Genomic DNA, 9,230 nt, shown 5'->3' on the forward strand with positions numbered 1-9,230 from the left:
CAATAGAATAATAAAAATATATATATTATATGACTTTATATCATTTTATGACTTATAATTAAATTCAAATTATCTACTTTTTGTCAAAATATATAAACATATGTAAATATATTTTTTTTCGATCTAAATTCAATTAAATTTGATTTGATAATAGATTAAAAGTTGATTTTTTTTTATCTATATCGATTATACTTCCAGAAATAAGATAAGTCAGTTTCAATAAAAATATCTAAGTACTTACTTATTTACATACATTTATAATTAAAATATCGATTTTAAACTTTTCTAAAATTTAGAAAGATAAGTAAGTAAATATCTTATAAACTGACTAAACTTTAAGAACATTTTTTTTTTAACGTTTTTAATAGTATAAATAATTTATTTTATAAAATCTAATTATTTGTAAAATTATGAAATTATTTAAATATCAGTCTTTAATTTATCATGAAATCTTTATCATGAAATATTTAATTAAATTTTATTGAAAAAAATTTTAAAGAAATGTTTCATGCTTCAGAAATATATTTGATATTGACCTTGTCTTGATATTCAAGGTTATAATGACTATATCATGGTCATAGTTTTCTTAAATAAGAATTTTCATTTTTTATATAAATTTTAATTTTCAAATAAAACAATTACTAATTTATAATAAATATGTTTTTATTCTTATCATATATTTTTCGATTTGATTTTCTGTTTCTGATTTAAAATAATATGTATAATTATTTATCTACGTCAGATTGTTCATCTTTTTGTTTATTTAATTACAAAAAAATTATAAAAAAAATCTATCCAACAATTCAAGATCAATCATCTATCTTACAATTTATTTTACAATCAAGATCAGAATGAAATCAAAATAATAAATTATTCATAGATTTTCGCATCTTTATTCGAGATACATATATGAAAAATGATGTGTTTCGTGAATGTCAATAAAAATTCATATGAATATCATAAGAAATCACATTTTCGTTGATGATGAGACGTAAGGTGGATTATATTAGCTGTTTAGAAGGCAAAGATAATCTTTTGGTATAATAGCAGCTGGCATAGGCCCACCGACTGTGACGTGTGTCACAATATTGACTCGCATTGCTGCTAGCGCTTACGGTCCCTAAGCTCTTTTCGTCCACCAGTTGGAAATGCTCCGCCTACGGATACCCGTTCCCTCTCTTTCATTCTCTCTTATCCTTTTTCCTGTACTTTTCCTTTTTGTCTCTCTTTGGCCTTTGTGATCTTTCCCGTTTACCGACCGGCATTTTCGACCTCCACTTCGTTCTTGTCCTCGTTTCTTCATTGTATAAGTACGCGAAATAAATATGCAATAAATATGATTATCAATACCTTATTTTTCTTTTATAAATTTTTTTAAATTATAATTTTTAAATTAATAATTTTTAGAAAAAATTATGAAGAATTGAATTTTAAATAATTATTAAAAAGTTAGATGCAATATTATTTCTTTTGAAATAAATTAGAATCGAGACAAAGAAGGAAACAATAATTTTCTGATCAATTTTTATAGTTCTTTTTTATAGTTTTAGATATGATTATTGAAATTTTTTTATTTTTTATATTTATTTTTTATGAATGATAAAATTTTATAATGAAAATACAATTACTTAGATAAATATTTGTTTATGTATAATTATTGAAATTCTATTTCTTATTTTTCATATGTTTCTTTTGTTTTTTATGGATGATAAAGTATAATTATTTAGATAGATATTTATTTATTTATTCAATAAGATTTTAGATTATTTTATTTTAATAAAGAGATTTATTTCAATAATTCGAATATGAAATGATGAACTATGCTCGCTATCATAGAAACTGATTGATTGTTTCCTTTTGCGATTTTTTTTATTTATGTAATTTTTTTTTCTACAATGATCAATGGCGTAATAATGTGACAAAAGATGTTTATCATCGTTGTCAATGATTGGTGTGACTAGAATAGTTTGTCAAAGTGTCATCGCAATATTTCTTGTAAGGATCCTTTTCTTAAATCCTGCTGTTCGGTACACAAGTTCATAGTAGCTGTGGTAAATTCCGTAATTATTCGGTTAGTTTATTATTTTGAAGATGCGAAAATATTTACTGACAAGTAAATACTAAAAAATCTTATCTTTCCAGTTACAAGTAATTTTTATCACTTTTTATCTAGTAAAAATTTGTGACAAATGAAAAGATATTACCAAATAAAAAAAAAAAAGAAATAATGAAATGAATACAAATTATATTTTCAAATTTAATTTCAAAAAATAGAATAAAAACTTTTATTAACTTTATTAACTTTTTCTCTTACTTTTCTTTTATTGAAAATTATATTGATGTTTAAGAAAAGAAAGTTTAAGAAAGTTTCAGTTTTTAGAAAAGTTTCTAGAAAATTCAAAAGGTGCATATTTTCTTTTGTCTTTAAAAATAATTTATTATTGTTAATAAGTTGTATGCATGTTTTGTAGCTATATTTGAGTAAATATATTTTAGAAAATAGAAAATTTTTCAAAAATATGTCAATATTTCAAGAAAATATTGGTACAATATTCAGACAAGGGTCTGAATATTTCTGAAACCTTACTATTTCAATTAACAATGAAATACAAAATGGTATAGTATTTCTGAGGCAATTTGTCTTTATTCTTTGTCTGCATTATTCATCATCCAGCTTAAACTTCAATAATAACTTCATATTCTATAACTTCTCATATTTAAAATTTTTAAACCTAAGTTAAATGAAATGGCCCCTAAAATTGTTATAAAGACCTGCAAGAACTTGACCTTCTCTAAACAATAATGTTTCTAACAATAAGTAAAATTTCTATTAGTGTTTTATTAGGTGCAATAAATATTCGTAATTATTTATGTATCTCTTTTTTATAAATTTTATTATTTATATCAATTTCTATAAATTTATATTAATTTTCGACGAACGAATAATATATACAAACAAACATAGAATAATTCCTTATGAAAAAATAAAATAAAATTTTTTTTGTCAAAGACTTCATTTTTGAGAAAATCCAATTTGAAAATTTTTCGATTAAATATAATAATATTATATAAATAAAATTAATTAATTTTCAATTGGATATTCAATACGAATAAATTTTTGATAAAGAATTATTCTACAACAAAAAATAGAAATAAAAAATATAAAATTTTATTTTATTTAAAAAACAAGAATTTTAAAAATCGTTGATTATACAATTTCTTGTTTGTATATATCTGTTCATAATCTTGATTTTTTTAAAAATAAAAATTTAAAAAATAAAATTTTTGAAGACATATTTTAAACATACTTAAGAATTTCATATTTATTATTATAATTTTATCATAATAAATATTATTGTATAATATTAGCCATTAATATGTAATATTAATATTAATACTTTATAATTTTATCACAGTATTATTTATGCAATTATTCTTAAATCTATATTCTAGATAATATTTATAAAATATCTTTTTTTTAAATTTTTCTTCAATACACATTGAAAATTACATAAATATTATTAATATTCGTTATAATTTACAAAAAGATATATGTTATTTTTATAAAAATTTAAAACAGACAATAGATATGTAAATATACGGTTAGTAGATATATCTAACTAAACGTCGTAACAAATTTTAACTATTATCTATGCCTAGAAATAAAGAAACTTACTGACCTACTCTTCGTGAATTTAATGAGAAGTAATTTCAAAGTCAAAATGTTTGCACTGCAAACAAGCAATAAACACCCTCATAAATGACCGGTAACGTGCAAGAGAAATATTTTTACTTAACTGTCCATATCTTTTATGAGGTTAAACAACATGTTTCGGAAACTAACTAAAAAGGATTAAAACTGCCAGAAATTAAAAATTTATCATCGTCTATAAAAATGGCGTCCTGAGGTTTGCAAACAATAAAAATTGATTTATATGTATACAAGTTGTACAATGAAGTTCTCGTTTTTAGGAACTTCTGAAATTCTTCTTTTGAAGATCGAAAGATATCTATTTAATGGAAAAATCGAGGAGAAAGAGAACAATTGAAACACACACGTACGCGTACGAGGTGAAGGAGATAAAAGATAAACTGATACGTCACATAGTCATATCTCTACACGGTATTACGCATGCTTAGGAGAGTTTTCAAAACGGTGACATTTGCGTCAACCATTTCTTTACGAAGATTAAATGTAATCATTGAGAATACAGCGAATATTTGCATGCCGAAAAGTGTGCACTGCAATGACTCGACAGTTTCATTAAAGGCTAAAATTATAATGTTAAAAGTAGAAAAAAAAGTTACTTTATGTAAGAGAAATCGTAACTTTATGTAATATTTTACTTTGCAAAAATTGCAAGTAAAGTTTGCAAGAATTTCTAAATAATGTAAATACTTCTATACAATTGTATTGTAACTATTATATAATTTCACATAATTTCATACTTTTATAATTTTATCAAAGTATGATAGAAAATGCTTTTTTCCACTTTATTAACAAATATTCTTTTATAGAAATAATTCATCACATCGAAAGATGAAGAAATCAGCCTTTACCTCTTATTTTTCTTTGTTTTATTCATCTTTCATTCCTTGCATATCACTCCGCCGGCGCATTCGACGATCATAGAGTTACATGAACTCGCAAACATTAATTGACGAACATCTTCGTTTCTTCGCCCAGTCGACTTTAATGATCGGCACCGTAAAAGTGTTTTCTATTTTTATTTTTTTACGACGCCATAAACACGTAACTGATGAAGAGGTATGCACGCGTACGCGCTCGCGAATCCTCACGAATACTCCCTGCGCGATGCACTTTGTTTATATACGGAGTTCGTTGTATTATCCCTCGATATAGTTGAAAATCAAGCGGCATTGTAAAGTACTTCATTCAATAAACGATAAATCTGTTTAAAAAAAAATCACAAAAGATTTATAACGAGTTTGTAACGATTACATTATTGCTTAATGATACTGTTCATTGTCTTTCGTCAGTAAAAGCTAGAGTAAGAGATTGTCGTGATCGAATAATGCGATAAATCAAATGATATCGCGATCGAATAATAATTCAAATGAATTCGAGAAATTTACATATATTATTAGAGATTATAAATTAATATAATATATCTGAATGAAAGACGTCGTTTAACTTGATAAACGATATTTAATAATAGGTGTCTTAACATTGATAATAAAATAAAATAAATAAAGATTTTATCACATTACATTTTCTTTGTAAAAAAAAGAAACATTATATAATATATAAACATATTATCTAAAATGACGAATATTCTTAAATTTTATATCGAAATGAAATGATAGAATAAAAAAAAAAGAAAAACTAAAACTAAAACTAAAGTTGGATGATAGAGTTGACAGAATCTTTCTTCGATATCGAGATAAAAAAATTTGTTGGCATTGTTCGAATGTGTTAGTTACCCGAAATTCCTTGCAGAACATTTAGTTATACTGCAGAGCACAGTAGCTATGAGTCGCAAACCCTTGATTATGGCACCTGCGGGAAGCATGATAGCACATCAGGGCACTGCAACGTCTCGTAACTTTACATAAAATTAGTATCTAAAAGCCCTTCGTCTTTATGGAGCCCATGAAACAAATGTGCCAAGGCTAGTTATTATACATGTATCTTTACGCAAAATTATTTTTATTTCTAATCGAAGTTAAGCTAATAAAAACAACGTAAACAACGATTCAATGAAAATGTTCAAATTTATATTAAACAATCACGAAAAATATAAATTTGTTTTAAATAATCGAAATAAATCTTAGATTTTTACTTACTTACACGTTAGATCTATTTGTTTTGTGGATTTTGAATTTATTTTGAATTGATTCATCATTTATTGAAAAAATATTATCACGATATGAACAAGAAACATTGTATATAAATTTGTGATTTTGTACAAAAAGTATTATGTTTTTATAAAAATAAACTAAACTCGATATTGAATTTCTAAACAATTGTATATTCTATATAAAAAAATCTTTAACTCTCACTTTTTACATTAGAAACGAAATTTGAAAGTAGAAACTTTTGTGTTTTTAGAAATTATTTGAACATGAATCTTTTATCTTTAAGAGTTAATATTTTCATAAATTGATACAACTTGCATCAAATCACAGAAATATGTTTTATAGAATTCAATTGCGTTAACGATTGAATTCTATAAAAATTGACAGTAACAATTGACAGGATATTTGATACAGTTACAAAAGTTTGCAGAAGAAGTTAAATTTTTTATTTAAAAATAATATTGTTCAAGTTAATGTCTGAATCAATATTAACTTTTGACGTTTAATCTATTTTGGATTATAAACAATAATTATGATACGCTATAAATATAGATTAGAAAAAAAATAAAATTAGATTATACTAAGTTAGAAAATAAAATAATTTAATCATAAAAGCTTAAATTTCTATTAGGTACAAATCGTAAAATTTTATAATTTGTCGTAAATAAATAACTTATCGATATTAAGAAAATTTATGAACGTGATTGAATAATATAATATAAAAGAATGTGAACTATATTCTCATTTACGATCAAAATAAGAAATTAAGATGGATAAAATATATAATATATATATAAAAAGAAAGTAAAAAAAATTTTGTAATAAATCATTTTACAAATCTGTTTTCATATTTAGAGAAATTTCAGCGATGAATATTTCTTCTAAGCGGAACACCACAAAGCAAGGTAGGAAAAAATAAAAGAGAGAAAAAGAAAAGAAAGAAAAAAAAAAAAAGAAAAGAAAAGAAAAGAAAAATACTTGACAATGAAAATTAGTAAAAGCTACGTAGCTAAGGTAAAAGATTAAAACTATTTATTTCAGGCTTAGCAAGCCATGTTTCGTACATTTGTCGAAAAATGTCATGAATGGATGTAAGTACAGGGACAGTTTCAGCTGCATTTGAATAATATTAATTTTATTGCATGGTAATTTGCAACCGTTGTCTGGATCCGTATTTTCAGTCCCTCGACATTTTCTTATTCTATCTTGTGCAGGTAAATTTCGAAAATTTTACGACCGGGTTTGTCTAAACTCTGATCCAAAGAAAAAATGTTTTATGTTGGGGAAACCTGCGCCATATTCCATAACCCGGAACCGACATCATTCAACCATCTTACCTTACCTTACTCGTGTACCTTGAAAGGTACTAAGCTGAAAACGAAGCAACTAAATGCACTTTATTTCCGAGACAAAGCAACGAACGAGTCGCCGATAATCCTTTGCGTGAATACATCCAACATCTCTTTGATTTCCCTTGTTTTTTAGCCTTCTGACTAGAATTGTGCATTCCAAACGGAATTTGTACCGCTACCGATGAATAAGAAGGGGAAAAAAGGAAAACAAAAAAAAATACATAAATAGATATTTACAAAGTAATGTTTCCTGTTGAATTGTTTATTAAATTTGATGAATATTTATAAACACATTCAATGCAACATCAAAAATCGAAGTGGATGGAATTCAATAGTGAATATGGATTTTTAATGCAAATAATGATAATAATTTCCAATGTTAAATATATTAAAATGATATTAAATCGTATATACAGAAAGAAAATCGGATATGCGTTTTAATATTTTTTTCTATCTTTTGCATTTCTTAGTAAATGATGCGATTATGCGATTATGCGATATGCGACACGTATATCAACCGGTATAGCATAAGAAATTTATATGATGCGTATGTTTATCCGCATTGAATGTGTTAAAATATTCTAATGTGTAATAAATTCTAAATTTAAAAATACTAAGTCTATTTTGAAGATAAGAGAATTTTTTTTTTTTAGATATTGTAATGATTTTAGAAATATAGTCATGATGGCTGCTCGAATGAAAATTTCACCCTTTAAGAATTGATTCTATGCTTATTTTATTAAAGTAGTATTTTTTAAAGATGTTTAAAAAAAAATATGTTCCAACCAAAAAAAAAAAGAAAGATCTAAGATAGATATGAATTAATATCTTTCTAGTACGTCTATGAATCGATCTAAAGCCCGGAACAAGATTGTTCTTATTGATTTATATCGATATATTTTAAATTTGATTATATATTTTGAATTCACATACGCGAGTTACGATTTCACTATTTGGCTCCGCCTATAAAGATACATATATTAAAGCTTTTGATCCTTTTGAACATTCGTCTGAATGCAACATCATAGGAATTTCCATGATGGGCAGTCCTAAGCTGAAGACATACCCTGGAGCAACCGGTTCGACCACTCTGAAATGAAACCGGGACTCGTCTTTCGAGTAGTATGTATATGAAAAATTAGAAACGACAGATCCAAAAATGGTAGTTCGATCTTGAATCATTGATAGGAATTTTGATAGATTATCTTTTAAAATTTATCTATAAATTAAATATTATTAAATGAAAATTAAATTTTCATTTATGATAAGAACAATTTTCGTCTGATTCCAATTTAATAATGTTTTTATTTATAGTTTACTTTAGAAATGATGAAAATTTTATTAATATCAATGCAATGTTAATAGATATAAATATTATTAATTAAATATTAATTCGTAGATTAATTCGTCCCATAATGAAAATTAACATGTTTTAGATTATATTTATAAAAATAAAATACTAAGTCCATTTTGAAGATATTTATTTTTTTTTCAAATTAATCAATATTAATCAATATTATAATCAATATTATTTATTTTTTCAAATTTTTGAATTTAATGTTTTTATATTGTAAAATAATGTTTACAATATATGATTTTTCAAATACTTAAAAATCATTTATATATAAATTAAAAAATTAAAAAAAAATAATAATAATAATATAATAAGATATAAATATTTATTTACATGCTATCATGGGACAAATGTATCTTGTAGACACACTCTTGATTTTGAATTATAAAAATTATTTGTATAAAAATATATTTATTTTTATATAAAAATTTGTAAAAGTAAAATCGAAAATGAAAAATTTATACTTTTTACAATAAAAGTTGAAACATATTATAATTATAAAAGAGAAATAATGAATATTTAATTAATATTTTGTATCTTGTCGATAATCGCGCCTAAAGCAAGTATAAACAAGGAGAACGAATAATGAGAAAAGGACAGAGATAGAGTAAAAATATTGAAATCAACGCCATCTTCAGAGTGCCGCAAATGAAACTCAAATATAGACAAAGAGCAATAATAAGAGAAGGATAGAGTTAGTATAA

This window comes from Apis dorsata, unplaced genomic scaffold, assembly GCF_000469605.1.
Source record: "Apis dorsata unplaced genomic scaffold, Apis dorsata 1.3 scaffold_74, whole genome shotgun sequence".
Classification (NCBI taxonomy): Eukaryota; Metazoa; Arthropoda; class Insecta; order Hymenoptera; family Apidae; genus Apis; species Apis dorsata.